The sequence below is a fragment of the Dipodomys merriami genome, unplaced genomic scaffold, assembly GCF_024711535.1.
Source record: "Dipodomys merriami isolate MVZ:Mamm:240054 unplaced genomic scaffold, mDipMer1.0.p SCAF_411, whole genome shotgun sequence".
Classification (NCBI taxonomy): domain Eukaryota; kingdom Metazoa; phylum Chordata; class Mammalia; order Rodentia; family Heteromyidae; genus Dipodomys; species Dipodomys merriami.
The window spans coordinates 64,990-90,412 of NW_027205727.1; the positions used below are offsets into that span (position 1 = coordinate 64,990).

Below are 25,423 nucleotides of genomic sequence, written 5' to 3' on the forward strand. Positions count from 1 at the left end.
GCTGATCACAGGAGACTCATGACTATAAACATGATGTCTGCTGAGTGAGCCTTGAAACAAGCCTCAGAATAAAATTCCATAAGATTCTTATCCCCAAATAATCACCACAAATGTGGGAAGTAGAATTAGAGATGTGGCTCAACTGGTAGAGCAGTAGCCTTGGGAAAAGAAGCTCAGGAACAGCCCTAAGGCAATGAGTTCAAGCTTTAAAATTGGATATTTGTGATGTATAGAAATTAATAGTGTGTAATGTAGATGTGATTTGTCATCCAGTATTAAGTTATTAGTCATTGATTTTTGTGTTAAATAATAGGAAAGAGGGAAACTGCAGCTTTCATTACAGACTCCTTGACTCCTTGTGGAGTTACAGTAAAACCCCATCTTGCCTCTGGGTAGTGGGTTTCCAGCATTTCTCTTGGGCTTTAATTTGCTAAAGCTGTGCACATATGTAAAAAAAATGAAAAAAAATAGATTATTTTAGGGGAGATGTAGGTGTAGAATTATTGCTTATGTCATTTCTTAAGCAGTTAATGCTCTTAATGCTTAAAAGAAGGCTAGCATTGTTTGCACAAAAAGTCGGTGATTCCCTCCCCCAAATAGTAATGAAATTACATCTGTTGAATAAACTTTTTACGTCATCTAATAATAAAAGCTGAAAAAAACCTTTGTTTCTATTTATAAAAAAATGCTTTTCTATATGTATCCTTGATAACAGATTTTGAAGAAATCATGTAAGATGATAAAGCATTTGAATGGTACAGTGGATGTAAAAGAAATTCAGTTTAAAGAACATTTGTTTTTACATTAAATATTTATTTGAAATCAAATGATTTTGTACATAAAGCTCAATAATATAAAAAAAGAAATTAATATAGTGTGTATAATTAATATAGTGTGTATACATGTGCAAAATGCACATATGTGTCAGTTGTGGGGCTTGAACTCTGGACCTGAGTCCTGTCCTGCAGCTCTTAAGCTCAAAGCTATTACTCTACCACTTGAGCCACAATGTCACTTCTGATTTTCTGGTGGTTTATAGGAAAGAGGATGTCTCACAGAGTTTTCTGTGTTGGCTGGCTTTGAACCATGATCCTCAGCTCTCAGCCTCCTGAGTAGGATTATAGGTGTGTGCCACCAGCACCTGGCAAAATTCACTTTTAAGAATTGCTCTTAGGGGCTGGGAAGGTGGCTCGGTGGTAGAGCGCTTGCCTTGCATGCATGAGGCCCTGGGTTCCATTCCTCAGCACCACATAAGCAAAAAGAAAAAAGCCAGAAGTGGTGCTGTGGCTCAAGTGGTAGAGCGCTAGCCTTGAGCTGAAGAGCTGACGGACAGCGCCCAGGCCCAGCGTTCAGGCCCCACAACCAGGCCCCCCCCCAAAAAAAAAGAATTGCTCTTAGAGGTAATAGGGTTGTGGGGGTATTTCATTAAGTCACTATTCATTTGAGGATGGCAGTGAACTCATTTCAAATAACAGTAAACCAATTGTGATTGGGTAGGCTTATAATTTTAATTTAAGAGGTGAAGTCAGGAAGTTCACTAGTTTGAGAGCAACCCAACCTACATACTAAGATCCTCCAAACTAAGTTTCTGTTTGTGTGCATATATGGTTGTTTATATATATCCACACATTCAAACATGCATGCATACATGTGCACATAGATAAAATACTGCTAGGTTATTGTAAAAAATGCTCATAGCAATGGTGAGCCAGGGAATGTGCTTAGTATCCTCTTTATATATACATACTGGTCCACGTAGAAGTAGACTATTTTTGTAAAGCTGAGCACTTGAAATTTCATCTTGTTTTATGCTGCAACAGACATAAAAGTAAAGAAACAGCCAAAGGTGGTGTTTGCCTCTAAGTCTAGATATTCATGAACTGAGACGTGAAGATCAAGGAATAGAGCCACCAGAGACAGAAAAGCCTACAAGGCTAGCTCCAATTAGCCACCAAAAAAGCTGAGTTGTGGGCATGGGATAAGAGGTAGAGAGCTCTGAGCAAGGAAATTCAACAAGCACAAAATCTGAGTTTATATAACAAGGTAGAAGCTGAGTTGTGGCACAAGGGCTAGAGCACTAGCCTTGAGGAAAAAAAGCTCAGAAAGCCCTCAAGCCCTGAATTCACCTGCAGGCCACACAAATGCACACAAAATTGTTCAACCATATTAAAAACGTTACTGTCAACTACTCGAGAGATGGAGGATGGTGGCTCAGGAGTAAAGCATGTGTTCTGCATGGGTGAGACCCAAGGTTTGAACCTTAACTACTACAAACATTAAGAAACGCCTTGGGGCTGGGTTGGTGGCTCAGTGGTAGAGCACTTGCCTTGCATGCCTGAGGCCCTGGGTCCGATTCCTTAGCCACACATAAGCAAAAAGACAAAAGCCGGAAGTGGCACTGTGGCTCAAGTGGTAGAGCGCTAGCCTTGAGCTGAAGAGCTGAGGGACAGCACCCAGGCCCAGAGTTCAGGCGCCATGACTGGACCCCCCCCAATAAAAGAAACTACCTTGTGAATATATAAACATAATAGTGATACATGCTTAACAATATGAACTTGAAATTTTCAAAGGTATATATTGATGTTATAGCTCATGATTAAAATGAACTGGTTACTGATTTAAAGTGAACTGATTACTGATATATTTGGTTTAGTAGAAATAATACACAAAACTGACTTTTACCCAGGTATCAGTGGCTCATGCCTGTAATCCTAGTTGCTCAGAAGGCTGAGATGTCAGAATTGTGGCTTAAAGTTAGCCTGGCCAGTCAGTGAGACTAATCACCAATTAACTAGCAGAAAACTGGAAGTGGCTCTGTGGCTCAAAGTGGCAGAGTGCCATCCTTCAATCAAAAAGCTCAGGGAGGGTTGGGAAGGTGACTTAGTAGTAAAGTGCTTGCCTTGCATGCATGAGGCCCTGGGTTCAATTCCTCAGCACCATGTAAGCAGAGAAAAAAAGCTGGAAGTGGCGCTGTGGCTCAAGTAGAGCGCTAGCCCTGAGCTGAAAAGTTGAAGGACAGCGCCCAGGCCCAGATTTCAGGCCCCACGACTGACAAAAAACAATCTCAGAATACCTAGGCTATTAAATCCTGGCCATGACTGCAGTGAACTTACATTCCTAAAGCTGGCTAGGTTGCTGGCTTAGCCCCTCCCCTCACACTGTTCACTCCTTTGCCTGTCTACAGAGGACTAGAAAAGAATAAGGTGATTGAAAAGCACCCATAAAATTGGCTTTTCTACTTTTATAGCACATAGACATACAGATAAGACAGAGACAGACAGACACACAAACCAGTTGGAAGTGGCATATTCTCCCATCTTTTATGAACTGGATGATTTCTGAGAAGGGATGGTTCACAGACTTCAGTTCTCCTACCTAGTCCTGTCACATACCTGAGTTCAAACAGGTCCTGAGTTCAAACCCTACAACCAAAACTTAAAAAAAACTGATTTCTTCCTCTTTGTCTTTGTTCCTCTGTTTCTTTCATTCAATACCTTTTTTCCTTATCTACCTATAACTGAATACTTCATGTCATTCCATTTTCTACTTCTTCCTTTTCACTTTTGGGTATTGAACTATGGAATGTAGATACTATAGACCAGACTATTCTTTCTTCTTTTAACATAAAAAGTCTGCATATTTAAGTTACTCAATGTTTTCCCTACAATTCAAAATCTTACAAGTGACTTTAGTTCACTTTCAATAGCACTGTGCAGGGGACACTCACTTCCTCTGCTGTCCCTTATAAATTTTCTGCTGTACATTTCACCTGTCCATAAACTAGCACTAAGAAACATTTCTGCCTTTATTTTGAACACAATGGGATTTGTTAGGCTAGGTAATGATAAGTGAAGGAAACCTTTTCTTTTCACTTACTTATTGTGATTGTACCCATGACATGCTATATATTTAAGTTTCTCACTGTTGTAGTATCAGTTCTCTCTGAACTACTTTTCAGTTTGTTTTCTTTATAGCACCGAGGTGACACTATTGATGATGAATTTGTAGCTTTGCACTTGATACAAAGATGCCTTAAATTGGAGCATTACCCATAGCCCCCAAATGTTTTTATTTACTTAGACCTTTTTGCAAACTAAGTAAAATTAGATAAATCTCAAGGGATGTTTCAGAGATTACACTCCTTTTTCTTCGGCCTGTGTAACTAGAAACACACACACACACACACACACACACACACACACACACACACACACACACACACACACACACACACGATATCTCCCTAATTCAAGGTAAACCAGATTTGCAAAATATTTAATTTTTGCTTCCTGGGCATCCCTCCCCCTCCCGCCCTCCCTCAGGTAGTGGGTGAAGAATCTTGCAATTTTTCTTGAGGTTTTTCAGTCAGTGATGGTATTCTACTTTTGAAGGCCCAGCTCCAGTTTTGCCTGTTTAGTAATTAAAGGTGAAGTCTGAAGTATTGCCTGACTTTACTGCAATGTTGATTTTGAACTGTGATCCTCAGCTCAGACTGCACAATATTTTTCAACATTTTAGAAATTTTCCATTGCCCCTTTACTTTAAAGGATAATGTAAAAAGCTACAAATCTAATGATTGGAAAGGTTTTGGTCAACATTAAGATATTTAGTTCTGAGTTGTACCCAAAGTCAGAGGACTAGCCTTAGTAAAGATGGTGGGGGACAGTCCCAGACCCTGAGAAAAAAGGAATGAAGGAAGAGAGGGATGGAGGGATAAACAGTATTCAAAAGAAGAATGTCTGATACCTGGTGAAACAATTATTCTTTTAGAAGTAGGACTCAAGAAAAATGGCTTTTATAAAAAGCAAACTCTTGAATCATTTAGAAAATGATGTAAACAAAGGCTCTGATATTTTTGTAGACTGTTGGAATAAATCCACTAATATACTGTCTTCATTTACATAGACACACAAAAGTTGACCTAAGTTTAGAATTCCTAGAGCCATGTTACATGCCAGTATATAGTAAAATCAAATAAGTCCTGTAGGCATTTGGAAATATGTCTGTATTTCCCCAGGAAGTGCTTAATTAGTAAACCAAGACCAGGACTCCAAATCCTATAGAACCCAGTCATTCTTCATAAGGTCTGAACTGTTTGCTTAAATTAAAAGCACTTACATAAAGAAAATTTTGTGTGCTTTTCTGAGGTTTTGTACTCTGGACATGAGTGCCATCCTTGACCTTTTATTTTCTTTTTAACCAATGCTATCCGTCTACCATTTGAGCCCCAGCAACAATTCATGGTTAATTGCAGATATTTCTACTGACTTTCCTGCCAGGGCTGGCTTCAAAGGAGATTCTCTGATCTTGGTTTCCAGAAAAGCTAGGAATAAAAACATGAGCCCTTTGTGCTGTCCTGAAGAAATCTTTTTTCTCTGGGAAATAGAGGCTTCATCCAGAGTCTCATTTCAGGTTTCCTAGTCCTTCCACAATTCTAGTATTTATTTTTTTCAAACAGGGCCATTTAGTCCTGACCATGAGTATATTTACAAGATGAAGACAGTGAAATTACACTTCAAGTGTTGTCTGCTCACACTGTTCATCCCTTTGCTTGACTGCAGAGGCTTAGAAAAAAATATCGAAAATATAAGAAAATAGAAAAATTGGGACGCACCTGTTTTTCTATCTTTTATGCCACATAGACACACACTCAGACACACACACACACACACACACATACACATGCACATACACACATACATACACAAGCTAGTTGGAAGTGGCTCATTGGCCCACCTTTTATAAACTGGATGCTTTCTGAGAAGGGATGGTTTTCAGACTATAGTTCTTCTAACTAGGCCTCTCATATTGCTAGAATTAACACACATGAACCACAAAATCCAATTCATTCAAGATAGGTCTGTTGGTAATGTATTCTATGCAAGGTAATTAAGATGAATTTGGATTGGTGTGTTTGAGGGAGGTGGGGATAATAATAAAGGGTGACAGTGACCCGGATGCACTATACTCACAAAGCTGTGGAATGGAAACCCTTTATACAAACTCTTAAAGATAATAGGAGGAATGGGAAGGGGAAACAAAGGAGGAGGCAACAATGCTTGATAAGAAATGTACTCATTACCTTGGCCATGTAATTGTAACCCCTCTGTTCGGTATTTTCACAATAAAAAAAGATAATAGGAGAAAATGTTTTTGAATAAAACAATTATGTAGGGTAAGCACTATTGCAAAGGATTTTTTTTCCTAAACAAAAGAAGGATGGCTGAGCACTGATGGCTCATACCTTTAATTCTATCTGCTGAGGAGGCTGAGATCTGAGGATGTTGGTTTAAAGCCAGCCTGGGCAGTATGGCCTTGAGCTACTTATGCCCAAATAACTACCAAAAAAATCCAGAAGTGGAACTGTAGACCCAGTGATACAGGGCTAGCAGTGAACAAAAAGCTCAAGACAGTGTCCCGGCCATGAAATCAGGCAGCACAACTTTCACAGAAAAAGTAGGATAGAACAAAATGCTACAATATAACTTACTGAGTCTTAAAACAAATATATGGAGCTTATACCATTTTTGTGTTGTTAAAGCACAATTCAAAAGTTATCTAAATGATTTTCTATATAATATCTCATTCTCTTTTTCTATAGTAACAAGGCTATCTTAAGAATATTGCTCTGCTGTTAATAAATATTTTTCTTTTTTTTCTTTCTTTCTTTCTTTTTTTTTTTTTTTTTTTTTTGTCGGTCGTGGGCCTGAACTCTGGGCCTGGGCGTTGTCCCTCAGCTCTTCAGCTCAAGGCTAGCACTCTACCACTTGAGCCACAGCACCACATACGGCTTTTTCTGCTTAATGTGGTGCTGAGGAATCAAACCCAGGGCCTCATGCATGCAAGGCAAGCACTCTACCACTGAGCCACCTTCCCAGCCAGCCCCAATAAATATTTTCTTAAACAAATGATTTAAGGAAGAGTTTTTTTTTTTCCTTTTAAGCCAAATATCTGCTATATTTTATAGCAGAGTAAACAAACTATTATTTTAAGTGATTCTAACATACTCTGCTCTGTATTTGTAAAGTGATATGCTAAGTATTGATGGCTCACTTGTATGTTAAATATATTTGTTTCCCAAGTTAATATAAGGCTTCTATGATGGAATAAAGAAAATGCTTTAAAAAGCTAGCATCCTCGAAGTTATTCAGGTTAATAAGCCTAGCTACTTAAAAGCTTCTGTCCATGTGTTCATTATTTTAAATTAACTGATATACATAAGCAGCGGGTGAGGGGGGGGGAAGGAGTAATCATGGATACTTCCTATGTAGGTAAAAAATGTGTTCCAGTTAACCTTCCTCTTACCCAACCCAACAACAGGAGGATAAAAAACAACCTTAACTGACTTCAAGACCAGTTTCAGAAACATTCCTCCTAAGCTAATTTCTCCCAATTTGATCCTACAAGGTCTTTTTAGCACTGAATCCCTCCTAAACTGTCATTTCATGCCAACTTGGGATAACAACGACTAGGACATCTCTTCCAGGCAACAAAAAAGGTTTCTACGGACAAACTTTATTCCAGCGATGAGGGACCATTCAGATTCTAATACTAGAGAAGTAAATTGTTAAGATAAGTGGGCATGTTGGCAGAGTCTAAATGGAGTTATTTGTGTCATCCATTTAAAAATTAATTAAGCCAAGAGATTCTAAATAAATGGTTCATAAGAATGGCTTTCTGGCTGGGCGCTGGTGGCTCACGCTCAGGAGGCTGAGATCTGAGGATCACGGTTCAAAGCCAGCCCAGGCAGGAGAGACTGTGAGACTCCTATCTCCAATAAAACCACCAGAAAACCGGAAGTGGCGCTGTAGCTCAAGTGGTAGAGCGCTTGCCTTGAGCTGAAGAGCTAAGGGACAGTGCCCAGGCCCAGAGTTCAAGCCCCACGACCGACAAAAAAAAAGCTGAAGCTAAAGCTGAAGCTAAAGCTTGCCTACTTTTCAAGGAGATAAGAATCAGAACTTTAACTTTTCTATCATCCAGTCTTTCCATGAGTTTAAGAAATCCAGGGGCTGGGAAGGTGGCTCAGTGGTAGAGCGTTTTCCTTGCATGCTCGAGGCCCTAGATTCGATTCCTCAGTACCACATAAGCAAAAAGAAAAAAAAGCCGGAAGTGGTGCTGTGGCTCAAGTGGTAGAGCGCTAGCTTTGAGCTGAAAAGCTTAGGGACAGTGCCCAGGCCCAGAGTTCAGGCCCCACGACCAGACCCTCCCCCGCCCCCCAAAAAAAAGAAATCCAGATACCCTACCTAGTTATAGATACACTTCATTTCTGAATGACAGGACAGTCCTATGAATACCTCTGTTAATATGCTTCAGGATTGCATAAGGCATAGGGACAGAAATGGAAAATACAATTTCTTCCCCTTTGATTTATAAAAGCCTGTCACTTCAAGCACTTGCCAGTCAAGTTTTACCTTCAAGAAATAGGAAGTATTTACATAAGAAAGTCATTTGCTTTTAAAAAACAAAAAAGAAGTCAGACCAAAAAAACCCCAGTTTTCACCGTTTTCTTCAAGCACATTTAACTTCCATAGCCAATATGTCACACTGGTATACTTTTAACTTTTTGGCAGTGAAAGTAATAAGCCTTCCATCTTTTCAGAGAGGATGAGGATGGATGCAGCCCACAATTTCATCTTGGAAGTAACAGAGAGTAGAACAGTAACTGTCCATGAGTTTGGTTTTGTTTTGTTGTTTAGTTGTGGGGCTTGAACTCAGAGTCCGAGCACTGTCACTGAGCCTTTTTTGTCCAAGGCTAGCACTCATGAGCAGCTTTTAATGATAGTGTCAGGACCCAGATTATGTACTAATAAAATCCTGAGTTGCAAAATGAGCTCTACCTCAGTATCTGATTCAGTAATTCCTTGGATGTGTCTGAGACCTTAGTAGTAGCTCTTATTGATTGGAATCAATGTCTACATTCACTTCAATTAAAAATGATGCTGACCTGTGCAGCACTGTTCACAATAGCCAAGATTTGGAAACAAGGCAGATGCCCCACTACTGATGAGTGGATCCAAAAATTGTGGAATATTATGCAGCTATTAGAAAGGACAAAATGATGGCATTTCCAAAGAAATGGAATGAACTAGAACAAATTATTTTGAGCAAGCTAAGCCAAGAACAAAGAGACAAATGGCACATGGTCTCTCTGATATGTGGATGCTAAAGCCAAAATGCAAGGAGATATGACAAAGTAAACAGGACTTGAGAAACAAAGGACAGCCACTCATTTTGTTGTATCTTTACTAAATGACTCCATGTTCTTGACCATATATATGGTGGATATATGCATGCAAAGGAGGGAAGCCAAGAGAAGGACACAGAATAAGTAGGAAGTGGAACAACATACAACAAAAGGCCCATCAGCTGCACTGGACACAGATGAAAATGAACTGAGCAACCCAAAGACAGTGATGGGAAGGGAGGAATGAGAGGAAAAGAGGGAACAGCTTGGTCTGGGAAGGTGGCTTAGTGGAAGAGTGCTTGCCTTGCATGCATGAGGCCCTGGGTTCAATTCTTCGGCACCACATAAGCAGAAAAAGCCAGAAATGGCACTATGGCTCAAGTGGTAGAGCACTAGCTTTGAGCAAGAGCTGAAGGACAGTGCCCAGGCCGAGTTCAGGCCCCACAACTGCAAAAAAAAAAAAAAGAGGGAACAGCTTACACTAAGCAAAAGGAAAGAAATGTAAACATCACCTGATGTGGAAGAAGTAATTTGTATTGTCAAAGCTCATAGAATTCACAAACTTTATAGACCATCATAATGACAATTTGCTTTGTGAAGGTTTTAATGTGTTTGTAACTTTATGTATCACAATACTGTGAAATATGAGAAATTTATGTAATCACCTAATCTCAATTTAAAAGAAAAGTAAGAGAAGGGATGGGTTAGGAGCAATGGGTGACAATGTTGTCAGACACCTTGTATTCATATACTGTTTTGTAGAATAGGAAGTTCTTTGTACAACTACATAATAATAATAATAATAATAATAATAATAAATGTTTAAAAATGGTGCTGAGGTCTTTGATATGTGAAATAATTTTCACAATAAAACACTCCCAGTGACCAGCCTTCTCATCATTTGAAGGCTACTGGAATAAGACTGAGTTGCAAGACACTTAAATCAGGCAGGTTCTAGGCCTGCTATGGGAGACAGAAGCTACAAATTCAGCTACAAAATGAGGTGGGACCAGAGGGTGTGCTTGGGTGTATGTAAAGAAAATGCAAAAACAAGGGTAGAAGCTGAGAAGGACAGGGAATTTATGTGCTGGAGGCCCCACCTGAGGTACTGGATTTAACCTCCTGTCAATGACATGAAGGATCTATGCAAGCTTGTTGTAGTGTGACAGGAAGATACGCTGGTGTTCTTCACCTAGTGAGGTAGAGATGCATGAGTTGTGATAAGGGAAAATGTGAGAGATATTGAATCCCCTGTAGTACTTGATAGAAATGCTTCTGCCAGGGAATGTTGAACACCTGCACAAGTGAGATGATCTTCTAAAGGGCCTTGTGCACAGAGTTTTCAACTGAGCAATACAAGTGCGCTGTCCAGGAACAGCTGGTCCTACAGATCAGGACCAAGTGAAGGATACAGGTAAAGAAGTTTGATAGAGTCAGGAAATGTAGGACCATGAAGTGATAGAGCACATTGATGTGGTTTAATTACAGAAACCAACCAAGTGTCATATGGCAAATAAGAGCCAAGGCACCTTTCATTTGGAGGGAGACAAAGTCAATGAATCAAACAACGACAGGAAAAATCATGCCACCAACTAAGGATAGCTGACACTGTGTGGACACTGAGAGCCAAACCCCGTGATCAAGTTTCCTGCAAAGACCAACTTGTGCTGTTCAGCCATTCCTTAGTATAGTGTTCACCTTCTTACTCATTGACATTGGCTGCTCTGATGAAAAGCCCATTGATAAAAAGCAGGAAGAAAAGGGCCAATCAATATATTTTTCCTTAAAACATTTTATTATTCATTGAGCATAAATGCATAAGGAATCATGTAAACTTAAACATTACAAATAATTTTATGCCATCCTTGTTTACTCTTGGAAATATTTCAGTTTCATCATGCTGAACTCTTTTTGACTAACATTTATGTAAATTTTCTTCTTCTCAGGAGAATGTAAAAAATCAATAACTTTAGGTTGAGTTGATATAATTAAAAACCACATCAGTCACTTTCATGAAATGAAAGATCACAAATAATCTTACTAATATATGACTGATAATAAGAAGTTTGTCTTCAAACATTGAGAATTGTTAGTGGGATTTCATGACTGTGACTACACATGACAAATTTCTGATCTATTTTCAAAATATACATTTTATTATGCCTATGATTAAGAATCTGTTGAACACATAACAATCCGTTGAACGACGTAGGCTCCAAGAATAATCTGGTGCAAGTATAGATATAATTTTCAAAATATTTAATCCTTAACTAAGCGAATTTGTCATAGAAAATTGCATATTTTGGAGGACTACTATATGATATTTTCATATTACAAAAAACCTTTGGGTGGTTACCACCATAAAGCTAATACACTTTGTATGAAGAGAATATATATATACTTTGTATGAAGAGAACTCACAGAAAATTCAAGCATCTATTTTCTTTTTTTGTTTGTTTGTTTGTTTCCAGTAGTGGGCCTGAACTCTGGGCCTGGGCACTGTCCCTCAGCTCTTCAGCTCAAAACTAGTGCTCTACCACTTGAACCACAGCACCACTTCTGGCTTTTTCTGATTATGTAGTGCTGAGGAATCAAACTCAGGGCCTCATGCATGCAAGGCAAGCATTCTACTACTGAGCCACTTTCTCAACCCCTCAAGCATTTATTTTCAAGGGCTTGCTAAAACAAATCAGTTGAAAAATAGATACATTTAGAAATAATTGTGAAAAAAATAAAAAATTCTGAAATTAATTGATTCAATATAAATCCATAAAGACAACACATTATGTGACATAAGAACCAAGGGAACCCATGTCAATGATTATACACTGGAATGTTAATTACAGCTTAACCAGTCAATATTACCTCATGTAAGAATCTTACTGTTAATTAGATTTCCAGGACTTACTCATCGTATATCACTGAAACTTTGCTTCCTTTGACCTAGAGTTGCCCATCTTCCAAATTAGCTACAACTATGCTCCTCTTTGCTTCCTAGAGTTCAATTTCCTTAGATGTGACAAGTGAGACCGTGTAATATTTCTTGCTGTGTCTTTTCTGCTTCACTTAAATACAATGTCCTCTAATAAAATTCTATCAAAGAACAGTATTATTTCCTTTGATGAATGAGTAATACCTTTATATACTATGCTGAACATATTTTTATCACTGAATCTACTTTTTAAAAAATCACTAGGGAAAATCAAAGTTTCAATAATCAGAATTTATTCCTAAATATATTTCTACAAATAATATGGGTAAGAAAGAACAATCCTTTAGGATCCAGGTCTGGGGTAAAGCTTCACATCTGACAGCTAAACACACCTTTGTCAATGAGTTGTAGTTTAGGTTCACATGAACTTTATGGGAAGGTCTGGGATCTACAGGACTTAAAATCAATATCAGCTAATTAGGAATCAGCTGCCATAGGGAAATCTGATTTCTTTCAAGAAATGAACTGAGAAGAAGTAAATCTGAAATCTAATGACTCAAACACTAATATGAAAGGATGAATAATTCCTGTAACTGTAATGAAGACTGATTTACTGGAAAAATAAAGTCCAATAATTCAGAAAGGAAATAATTTTTTTAGATAAAGAAAATATGTAGTTTCTGAAAGTTTTACAGATCAGTACCAATTTAGGAGAAAGACAACAGGTCTAGAAATAGCTGCTGTTTCTTTCTAAGACAGGCCTCACACAAGGGAACAACAAGCAGGAGCAGGGACCCAATAGAGAAGGACTCATGTAGAGGTGAAGAGAGAGAAAGCTTGGGGTAAAGAATGGGGGGAGGTAAAAAAAATAACATCTTTGTGAGCATTGTACAGACACATTAGAAAGAAACTCTGCTTGGACGGAAAACTTGCTGAAAATGTTGCACTTATAAAAATTCCTACAAACAAATTTCATACAAAAGTGAGCAAAAGGGGCTGCAAAGGTGGCTCAGTGGTAGAGCGCTTGCCTTATATGCATGAGGCCCTGGGTTTGATTCCTCAGCACAACATTAGCAGAAAAAAACAAAAGTGGCACTGTGGCTCAAGTGGTAGAGCACTAGCCTTGAGCTGAAGAGCTGAGGAACAGTGCCCAGCCCCAGAGTTCAGGCCCCACAACTGACAAAAAAAAATTGAGCAAAAGAAGAGAATTAATTCCAGTTCCATACAAGGGTCCTTTGATGAAAAACAGAATAAGGACAAAGTAATACCCCGAAGGAAATGAAAGTGGTCAGTCTTGAAAATTATCTACAGGGCAAGGAAAATTAGGAAAAAGTAAGAAAAAAAGTCATATCAAGCTTGGATGATCCCAAAAGTACACAGAGAAACACAGAATAAGGAACCTCTATTCAAGAGATAATAAATGTCACTGGGAAATCATTACAGCCAGGAATTGCAAAGTAGAGAAGGACTGTGACAAGGATAAGAAGAGGAAAGGGAAATAATTATTTTCAAAAGGCATTTGGAGCCTTTGTCTCATGCTTATAATCTTAGTTACTTTAGAGGCGAAGCTCTGTGGATCACAGTTATATATTAGCTGAAACAGAAAAGTTTGAGAGAGAGGGGCTGGGAAGTTGGCTCAGTGGTAGAGTGCTTGCATTGCATGCCTGAGACCCTGGGTTCGATTCCTCTGCACCACATAAGCAAAAAGAAAAAAAACCCGGAAGTGGTGCTGTGACTCAAGTGGTAGAGCACTAGCCTTGAACTGAAGAGCTGAGGGACAGTGCCCAGGTCCAGAGTTCTGGCCCCACGACTGGACCCCCAAAAAAGAAAAGTTTGAGAGACTTTGTCTCCAATGTCTCCAAGTAGCTGCCCAAAGAAACTCTACTGGAGGTATAGTTCAAGTGATAAAGCACCAGCTTGAAGTAAAAAGGTCAAATGAGTGTGTTGGATTCCCTAATGAAGAGACACAGTCCCATCACTACCAGAACAACAACAAAAAAAGAAGAAAAAGACATTTATAAAAGGTAGTAAACATCTGAGAAATGCACACCCTTTATGTTATAAAACTCCTGATGAATAAATGAATGCAGAGCTTGAAAAAGAAAAGGAAATACCTAAGGAAAGACACAAAAGAAAGATTAAATATTGTATCTCAAATTATCAGCCTGTATTTCGAGCACTTAGAAGGCTGAGGACAGAAGATCACTAGTCAAGGCCTTGGCTTCAACACAACACCCAATGTTGTTACACACCCCACAAAATCCAAATCATGCCTTAATAAAATATAATATTTCTAACTTTTTTTGGGGGTCCGGTCATGGGGCTTGAACTCTGGGCCTGGGCGCTGTCCCTCAGCTCTTCAGCTCAAGGCTAGTGCTCTACCACTTGAGGCACAGTGCCACTTCCGGCTTTTTTCTTTTGGCTTCTGTGGTGCTGAGGAATCAAACCCAGGGCCTCATGCATGCAAGGCAAGCGCTCTACCACTGAGCCACCTTCCCAGCCCCTATTTCTAACTTTTATAGAAAATAGGAGAATATAAAGTGGCTGAAGATAGAGATTAGAGGCTAAGCATGTTAAAGCTCCTATATTTGATCCATGACAATCAAATGGACAGAGGGTGAGAAATACAGAGAGAGACAGACAAGAGACAGAGAAAGAGACACACAGAGAGAAGTAAGAAGAGAGAGGAAGAGAGATATACCAACAGAAGTAAGAGAGCTGGGCACCAGTGGCCCATGCCTGTAATCCTAGCTACTCAGGAGGCTGAGATCTGAGGATCGTGGTTCAAAGCCAGCCCAGGCAGGAAAGTCCCACGAGACTCTTATCTCCAATAAACCACTAGAAAACCGGAAATGGTGCTGGGGCTCAAGTGGTAGAGTGCTCGCCTTGAGCTGAAGAGCACAAGGACAGCGCCCAAGCCCAGAGTTCAAGCACGACACCAACAAAAAACAAAACAAAACAAAAAACCCAACAGAAGTAAGAAAGCATGTTAAAGCTCATAGATCACTAACAATCAAATGGACAGAGAGAGAAAGAGAGACACAGACAGAGAGGGAGAAGGTGTACATGTGAGAGAATGTCCTGGACTAAAAAATGGATTTGAAAGTAGAAAAATCCTTAAGAAAAAGGACAGGTCTTTCTGGAACCACAAAATCTCTCCAGCCTTTAATAATGAAGTATTCTTTGCCTAAGGGAAATGGAATGGCACTGTGAAGATTCTAAGAAAAAGGCATGGGAAGCATGCATTTGATAGTAGCAGAGATTGGGGCTATTAGGTGTAAAGGCCTGACATCCAAGTCATTCTGGAAGACCTCAGTAATCCTGTTCCTATTGTCACACCAATGGGAGGAACAAAGAGGAACAAACAGATTTCATCCAAAAAATCCCCAGAGGAGCAGTGACAAATAGATTGCTAACTTTATTGATGCTGAGTTTCCTTGAGACTGAATGATGAAATAGAAAAAGAGTTATGGGGGCTGGGAAGGTGGCTCAGTGGTAGAGTGCTTGCCTTGCATGCATGAGGCCCTGGGTTCCATTCCTCAGCACCACATAAGCAGAAAAAGCCAGAAGTGGTGCTGTGGCTCAAGTGGTAGTGTGCCCAGGCCCAGAGCTCAGGCCCCATGACTGGCAAAAAAAAAAAAAAAAAGAAAAGGAGTTATGGGAGGGGCAATCATTAGGGTGAATTTTATATTCCATGTTCCTCTTCAGTTTAGGAGTTTCCTAACAAGACTTTCCTTTTGTAGGAAAAAAAATCTTTAAGCAACTAATTGCAAGGGACCTAATCAGTAACATTTAATGGACATTATTTAAACCAACCTTTATCTTTTACATTATATTACTAAACTATAGGTGATGTAGGGCACAGATAGCTATATTCAATACCATACTAAACAAAATATGTTGTTCATACAATCCAATAAGTACCTAACAAATAAATTAGCAAAAGTAAGTAAAAAACTAACAGAATTTCAGGATGTGCAGAGATGTAGGTCAAATTTGAGGTCTCTATGTGTGCTTCCAGTTTCTCTTAAGACTTCATTTACACTGTGTCCCCACAATCCACTTTGCTGTTGGGGAAGGGGACAGAGCAGAAATGTGGAACACAGATACAGGTTCAGGGTCACTGGGGAGACCAGATGAGGGAGGAGAACTTATTGGGGACAGGACAAAGAAGGCTCCTCAGATCCTAAAGGTCACCTGGGGTGGGGCTTGGGTCCATGGGCCCTAAGACCTGCCTTCTCCTCTGGGCTGAAGGTGAGCACAGGGATTACAAATGTTCTCCAGAAGTAAATGTCCAAGCATTCACCTGGGCAGACTGCAGAGCAAGATACCTTCCCTCCCAGAGAAGAAAGGTGTTTGTTATGTCCTGGGAAGGAAAGGCTGATCACACACTGCTGGACCCCATGTTTTCCCACCCACCATATCTCCCCCTGGGAGGCAACACAGTGCCCTGTGTTAATTATGGACAGCTGCCTGGACATCTCCTCCATTTTCCTTCAAACTGTAGAACATATTTAACACTACTCACACTGTTCTAACATGTCCTAATTTAAACCAGTCCTTTGTTGTTTCTATCACTTTAGAAAATTAGATAATGTGAAGTATTTCAGAAAGCAATGTTTTCTAAACATGAAGTAAAATCTGTTATATTTGTATCATTGGAGAAAACTTCACAAATGAATTCAAGGAATGCATAAAACGTAAGATTCAGTGTCCTTTAACTTCTCCATGTGAGCATTGTATTGCAATGTGGCATACAAAGCCACACTTAGAGATAGGATGCTTACAAATCTCAGGTAGAGACATAGTACCCTCAGGTGACTCCAGGTTCCCAGAGGGCTCCAGAACTGTTGGAACAAAGAGATTGGACAAATACGAGTCAGTCTGGGTTCCAGTAATTTCCTCACTGAATATCAGGACCTGCTGAATGCTCCCAGGGGGACACAGCTGGGTTGGGTGGCCTGGAAGCAGGAGCCTACTCCTGTCTGCAGCCAAAGGTACTTGGGCTGCTTCTCTCAATGCTGTATTTCCCAGGGGCCTTAAATATCGCAAACATCTAGGGAATCTTTTGTCTTCCTGCTGTTGACTTTGGTGAGTTTGGAAGGTAGGGAAGTCCAGAGTGAGAGCTGAACCACACTCTTGTCATCTCCACCAATGACACGTGAGATGACTCCTCCTAACACCAGTTCATGGCAGCCTTGCCAGTTCCCACAGGCTCTCCTTGTAATTCAACCTGCTGAAGGGGCAGGCATTCAGCATGACAGGAAAGTGGAAGTGATAAAATAGACTTCTCATCCTGGAACCATCTTGACTGCCTGCAGATTGTTACTTCTCTTATTTTCCTGTGTACTCACACACACACACACACACACACACACACCAGCTGCCAGTCTGGTCGCTAATTAGTTTTCCTGTATTCCTTCTGTGTGTGAGGAGGTGGAGATCGGGGTTTATGTGCCTGTCATACAGCTTAAATTCATCACCTGGGCACTGATTCTGAGCTCTTTTTGCTCCAGGCTACTGCTCTACTCATTGAGTCACTGGCTTTTTATTTTTATTTTTAGTAGTTAGAGATGAGTCTCCTGAATTTTCTTGACCCAGCTGGCTTCAGAGCACAGTCCTCATATCTCAGCCTCCTGAGTAACTAGAATTACAGATGTGAGCCCACCAGTAGCCACTATATTTCTTGAAAGAAAATTATGCAAGCCATCTATGTCCTTACTTCTAAAAATGTCTCCTCTGGCCCACTAAACACATCGTTTTCTTCCCCTTCCTTATCACTGAAGATGTGAATCTTCAAAAGGAATCCTGAGGAGTGAGAAGATGCTGATACCTGAAAGGTGCAGAAACACTGTCCATCTCTAGGTGCACCTGAATATTTCTGAGTAAGCTGCTCTCAGCAAAACCTGGATTTCTTGGGTCCCCTTCCAGCAGATGTCATTCTATTCATCAAACCCTGCCTGCCAGGAATGAAAGTTTGCACAGTTCAATTCATTGGTGCATTCTGGGAGCAGAAAACAGAGCAATTCTAAATAATAGGTGGGCAGGAAAAATTTCATAGTTCTTGTAGACATAGCTACACTGAAGTGTCACACATGATATTTGTGTAATCGTGGACTGTGAGGACAATGATAAACATGTGCGTGTGGCCCAGTGAGGTCTTGACCACCTCTATCTTCTTAAACACATTTATGGGATTTGCATATTAAGAACAATCACTTAAGGACCCATTTGTCAAGAACTGTTCCATCCTTCTCTATCATGAGATGGTGTGACAACTTGCCTGCACAAGATCAGGTCTTTGAGGAATATGACCTTCGCCACATCTATTTGATATAAAGGGCAGGTGAGATGATGTACCAAGAATACCTAGAATTTGAGCCTGGGAATAACAAATCCTTTTTGAGATCATGATAATCTCACCATTTCCTGAAAGTGGTTCCTAGGAATAGCCAGGAAGTTGGGCTAGGAATTCACAAGCTGATAATTGTTTCCAATTTCCATATTGTGCAATAAGCTAAAAAGGACTCAGTCATTTGTTCACACTCCTAGGTAGAACTGTTAATAACTACATACTAATCAGGGCTCACTCACTGTCTGTGGGATTGCTCTGAGGACATTTCCACCAATGTTGCCCACAGTGCCTAGGCCAAAGCCTCTCATAAAGGCCTAAAACCAACCTCCCAAGGCTCAGTCTCTGGGTGAGTTAATCATCATTGAGAAACTACGTTGCACAGTCTGTGAGCTATTCCCTTAGTAAGGATATGTATATGATGGTCCAAGTACAAAACAAGCTCCCAAACAGGAAGGTAACAGAATGTAGAACATCTACTAGGACAAAAGAAACCTGTTGTTTGGTGCACATAATGTTTTAACCTGTATAGTAAGTTAACAGGAAAGAAAGCCACACCAACAAACCCTGATACAAAGAGTCAAAAGGGCTGAGGAGAAAGGAATCCCATGTTCAGGAATCTAAATGGATTTTACAAGCCCTGCAGGCTCTGACTTTCTACATTGAATGTAAGGTACCAGATAGCCTGAGTTTCTAAGAGCTCAGTGTCTATGCTATTTGGCTCTTTGAGTCTTCTTTTCACTTCTATATCTGAGAGCAGCAGTTAGTACAGTGCATTTGTCTCCCAGGAGCTCCCTTTCTCTTCATACAGGGCTTAAAGTAGGCAATAGCTACAAGCTGCCATAAAATCAAACCAGTATGTGGGCTGGGAAGGTAGCTCAGTGGTAGAGTGCATGCCTTGCAAGCAGGAGGCCCTGGGTTCGATTCCTCAGCACCACATAAACAGAGAAAGCCGGAAGTGGTGCTGTGGCTCCAGTGGTAGAGCGCTAGCCTTGAGCTGAAGAGCTGAGGGACAGCACCCAGACCCAGAGTTCAGGCCCCATGACTGGCAAAAAAAAAAAAAAAAAAAAAATCAAACCAGTATGAAATAACACCATGTTCCCCCTGCAGTCCTAGATATATGAAGTTCCCAATTCTGAACAAAAAGTATTAATAGGTGAGTTCTAACAACCTTCACTGAATGGTGAACTCAGAGCACTTTTCCTAAAGCAAGTACCATCCAGTACAATAGCTGCTACCTATTATCCTAGTTATTAGGATGGCTGAGATCTACTGGACCAATCAACTTACAGGCCATGCAGGACAAATAGTGTAAGATACTGGGTCTCAATAGAAGAACCTGGGCCAAGTAGAAACATTTCACCATTGTTGGAAAAGGATGTGTCCTTAACTAGGAAAATGTATTTCTGTACACAAACCTGGGTAGTAATTGCAACAAAGTGCTTGAATTGTGGCTCATAGGTAGAGAGACTATCAGGTCAAACCTTACTAAAGCCAATAATAAAGCATATACAAATATAAAAACTGTATTTGGATTTCAGTACTAATATCTCTTTTAATATGTGTGTGTATGTTGGTGGTGTTGGTGTGTGTATGGGATAGTATTGGTTCTTAAGATCATTGTATTTGCACTATCCTTCAGTATCCTTTAAGTTTCTCATTTAAGTATGGTAGTGTTGTAGCTCTACTGCTTGAAACACAAAATTCTGGCTTTCTGACAGTTAACTGATGGTGAATGTCTACCATTAGACATTTGTCAGTCTGGGTTGGTTTCAAATTATGATCTTCAGATCTCATTCTCTGCAGTACAGCCAGCATTCCCCAAAAGTCACTTAATCTTTCTGATCCTCAGCTCCTTTCTGTGGAAAGAGAAAAGAATTACTTTGTGGACCTTAGAATCTGGTGTGAGCTATGACTGGGTGCAGGAAGTATAAGTGTCATGTATGTGTGAGCAAAGCCTGATGCTTGCATAAAGCTGCTGATTTTTATATTGACATGAATTCCAGAAAATGGAAACAAGAGGAATTTTTTTGTCTTGTTTGTTTATTTATCCATATGTTTTTTTTTCTTTTTGGGTCCAGTCATAGGCCTGAACTCTGGGCCTGGGTGCTGTCCCTCAGCTCTTCAACTCAAGGCTAGCACTCAACCACTTGAGCCACAGCGCCACTGCTGGCTTTTTTTCTGCTTATGTGGTGCTGAGGAATTGAACTCAGAGCCTCATGCATGCAAGGCAAGGGCTCTACCACTGAGCCACCTTCCCAGCCCCGATTTATCCATATATTTGAGGGAGAGGAAGAGGACACAGAAATTGAGGGAAAATGGGGAAACACAAGCAGCAGTGGTACCCAGTAGATATGATGTTGACAACTTGTGAACAAGAACAGGGGGGAAAACTGGAAGAGAAAAAAGGAAGTGGTGACATTGTCCAACAAGAAATGTACACTTTACCTAACTTACAAAATGGTGACCCATTTGTACATTACCTTTACAAAAACAATTTTTAAAACTTTCCAATTCTCTTTAGAGGCTCTCAAGACTAATGCCAACCTATGGAGTGTAAAGGTCAACTTATATGATAAATACAGCCAGAATCTTGAAGAAATTTTGTAACATATATTCCATTCTAAGTACCCAGTTTTCATTAGGGGTGGAGCTGGCACTGGCCCTGAGCCTCTCTGTGCTCAAGGCTAGTACTCTAGCACTTTAGCTACAGGACCACTTCCAGCCTTTTCTATTTACGTGGTACTGAGGAATGGAATGTAGGGTTTCATGCATGCTAGTCAAGTACTCTACCACTAAGCCACATTCCCAGCCCACAAAGCTGTTTCTTTTACTTTTTGTTTTCTACCACTTGTCTGGTCATGAAATCCTTCTTAAAGCTGTGGGACAAAGGTCTGTGATATCTTGGCACCCTGTCCCTAGGTAAAATCATAATCAATCTTTGAAATTAATATACTTTATTGTGAGTGTTATTGTTGTGCATGGGTTTGTCAAGCATTTGGCAAATATATTCATTTGCCAGTAGACATATTCAGAATTTTAAATTATCTGATATTTTTAATTCATAAAACTTTTATCACTGTAACCATGAATCACTTGGCACAGCAGGTATAAACAAGGTGGGGGAGTACTTTAAAATAAAACTACAAAACTGATTTTAAGATTTAGGTGCTAAGTGTGTCTAGGTGTTATTACATTTTAAAAAAGTACAATTCAAAATGGTTTTTCTTCATGGCTATAGAGTATTTTCTAAACCCATGTTATTTGAGTTCAAAGGTCTTATGAGTTATTTCAAAATGCAAATTAAAGAGGAAAATCACGGAGGAGGTAAATAAATACATATATGTTAATTTTTTAAAGGGAAAATGAAAATCCTAGATGGCAGACTAGAGATAAAGCAATATCAGAGCCCTATATGCTTCAACAAGAACTAAGAAGCTTTAATTGTAAGATCAAGCCAGAAAGTGGATAACAGGCAAAGGCAAGCAGAGTCTACCGCCAACAAAGAAACATCTCAATGTGCAATGACTGAGAGGCTTGATGGTGGTGGCCAAAGCTGCGAAGGCGGCAATGGCTGCAAGAGGTCTGGGGTTTTCATCTCGTGTGTGTTGGCCTCCACTGCTCCAGTCTGGTATGTAAACAGGGCTGAATAGGATTCTGGGTGCCATTTTCCATTTTCTGCAACTGGTCGTTGCCCCGAGTTTGGCCCCTCCTCAAGAGGTGGCGCTCACACAACACTCTGTTTTCTCCAGTGGGTACTGATGAAAATACCTGTTAAAGACAAAGATTAGATTGCTTTATTCACCAAGTAAAAAAGTTGCTGCAATGTTGGTAGCTTACTTGGATTCCCATTACAGCTGACCACAATGCCCATGGTGATTTCTGCTTGTAATGGAACATGAAATGTGGCCTCTTGAGGAGAGGTATTTTTGAACTCTTCATCTTGTGAACTGACAGGTTCTGGATCTCAGAACAACATGCTGAAAATGGGTAATAAATCTCCTAATGGAATAAGTGACTATCCAAAGATCAGTGGCAGTTACATGAGATCAGCCCTGTAGAGTCCGGCCTTCCTTTGGTTTTACTTTGAATTCAGAAGACTATGATAGAACAGCAATTGGTTGGGGCCACAGCAGGGGCAATTCAGAGAGTTGCATAACATGGAAACCTCAAGAACAGGATATAACAGATATTTCTGAAGAGGGTAGCAAGGGTGTGAGGTGTCCCCATTGTTTTGGAGAGGAGGTGAGAAATCACAGAAACAGAACTGACCAAATGTTTATGAGTATTATACAGAGGTAAATTCTAGAAATATTGGGTAAAAATGATGACTTCATTCTTGGAAATTGTTTAAAGTGCCTATGAAATATGTAAGAACACTTCTACTGTAGGCACTTGGATACATGTGATGGGAGTATTGAGAAGTTAGAGACACCCTTTTGAATTTTCTCCATAGGTTATTTATTTATTTATTATTTATGTTTATTTGTCAGTCATGGGGCTTGAACTCTGGGCCTGGGCGCTCTCCCTGTACTCTTCAGTTCAAGGCTAGCGCTCTACCACTTGAGCCACAATGTTACTTCCTTCTTTTTCTGTTTCTGTGGTGCTGATGAATCAAACCCAGGGCCTCATGCATGCCAGGCAAGCACTTTACCACTGATCCACCTTCCCAGCCCTCCATGGATTATTTAAATCAAGGAAACTGATATGATCATTCAGAGAAAGATGTAAGAAGGGAAAAGAGATGGACAAAACCATCAGCATTATGGCAGGAACAAGAAGAAATAATCTTCAGCGGAGACTGTCATGCAAAGAAGAATTATGGTAGTTGTCCAGGAAGGAAAGATCAGCTAGGGTACTCAAAAAGAAGAAGGAAATAACAGGAAAGGCCATGAAACTCTTATCTCCAATAAAAAAAATACCAGAAAACAGGAAGTAGCACTATGGCTCAAATGGTAGAGCGTTAGCCTTGAGCTGAAGAGCTGAGGGACAGCCCTCAGGCCCAGAGTTCAAGCCCTATGTCCAACAAAAAAGAAAAGAAAAGATCACTGTAAGACCTGAAAATGACAATAAAAGAGGGCATCTGGCTGTACGTGACCTATCAGAAGTATCAGCCTTACTCTGCCTGGAAGCAATGTCTTTTTTTTTTTTTTTGGTCGGTCGTGGGGCTTGAACTCTGGGCTTGGGCGCTGTCCCTGTGCTCTTCAGCTCAAGGTGAGCACTCTACTTCTTGAGCCATAGTGCCACTTCTGGTTTTCTAGTGGTTTATTGGAGATTAGAGTCTCATGGACTTTCCTCGAGCTGGGCGCTGGTGGCTCACGCCTGTAATCCTAGCTACTCAGGAGGCTGAGATCTGAGGATCAGGGTTCAAAGCCAGCCTGGGCAGGAAAGACTGTGAGACTCCTATCTCCAATAAAACCACCAGAAAACCGGAAGTGGCATTGTAGCTCAATTGGTAGAGCACTCACCTTGAGCTGAAGAGCTGAGGGGCAGCGCCTAGGCCCAGAGTTCAAGCCCCACGACCGACCAAAAAAAAAAAAAGAGTCTCATGGACTTTCCTGCCCTGGCTGGCTTTGGACCACAATCCTCACATCTCAGCCTCCTGAGAGGCTAGGATTACAGGCGTGAGCCACCAGTGCCCAGCTTGGAAGCAATGTCTTATTTAGGAGGAAAATAGTAGTAGTTGAGGCCAAGAAAAAGAATTTCTTACACAAAGAGAAGGACAGAAGAACAGATGATCTTGAACTTATTGAAGACCTGGAAAAGAAAATCAATAATGCCCTAGACCATGGCCCACAGGATGAGATCCTCAGTAGTGCTTTCAAATTGAGAATTACTGAGGGAGATATCCAAACCTTAAAAAACTTGTTCACTGATGAGGTCACTAATTTTTACATGAATCTCCTAATGGAAAGAAATAAAAGCAAGGCTATCCAGTACTTTCATGCATTCATTACTTTCTTCTATCCTGACCTAAGTCTGGGGATTACCAAGCAGTGAAACGATGGACCAAAGGGGCAAACCACTTTGAACAAAAACTTATTCTGTGTCTATTCATTAGAAGTTACATTGGATCCTGGTGGTGACAGATCTAAGATAAAAATATCTTAAGTATCTGGACTTTATGGGACAAAAGGGAAGCAAGATGGGCTGGGAAGCTGGCTCAGTGGTAGAGTGCTTGCCTTGCATGCCTGAGACCCTGGGTTCAATTCCTCAGCACCACATAAGCAACAAAAGAAAAAAGCTGGAAGCGGCACTGTGGCTCAAGTGGTAGAGTGTTAGCTTTGAGCTGAAGAGCTGAAGGACAGTACCCAGACCCAGAGTTCAGGCCCACGACCGGACCCAAAAGGGAAGCAAGAGCTGTGAAATTTTCCATCAGTATTTACAGGATGAAAGTAAGATGAAAAGAAATGTTGATCTAATTTTTTAGAGTGGACACACTACAGTATGAAGTCACATGAGATTCTTCAACTGTTGAATGGGAGCGATTGTGGAATGTTTACTTCCAAATATTCAAATTCTATATTTCTAGGGACAAACCTATCACATTTATGCAGGAACAGATGCTTCTCTTTCAGTAGAAGACAGTAGAGATCCTCCCTCAGCAGTTGCTGTGACCGTGCGCTGCTAGGTCCTTTTGCTGCTGGTGTTTCTTTATGGGCATTTCCTCATGCATCACAGGATACAGTGTCTCTACTCCATTTCTGTTTGCCCAGGTACTGAGCTGTAAAAGTGCATGCAGGCCCTCTGCGTCCAAATCCTGACAGGGTGGAGGAACAGCTTCCAACCTCTGGAAGGCTGTGTCTGCTCAACCCATACAAGAACAAACATTGATTGATTTCTCTTTTTGGTCGGTTGTGGGGCTTGAACTCTGGGCCTTGGCACTTTCCCTCAGCTCTTCAGCTCATGGCAAGTGCTCTACCACTTGATCCACAGCGCCACTTCTGGTTTTCTG

The 25,423-nt window shown here is 40.5% G+C and overlaps 2 pseudogenes; both read left to right on the forward strand.

The window, feature by feature from the left end:
- The first annotated feature begins 20,786 nt into the window (after positions 1-20,786).
- LOC138807113 (sentrin-specific protease 2 pseudogene) lies at positions 20,787-22,770 on the forward strand (annotated as a pseudogene).
- A 405-nt stretch (positions 22,771-23,175) lies between these two features.
- On the forward strand, positions 23,176-25,085 carry LOC138807114 (sentrin-specific protease 2-like; annotated as a pseudogene).
- Positions 25,086-25,423: the final 338 nt, after the last annotated feature.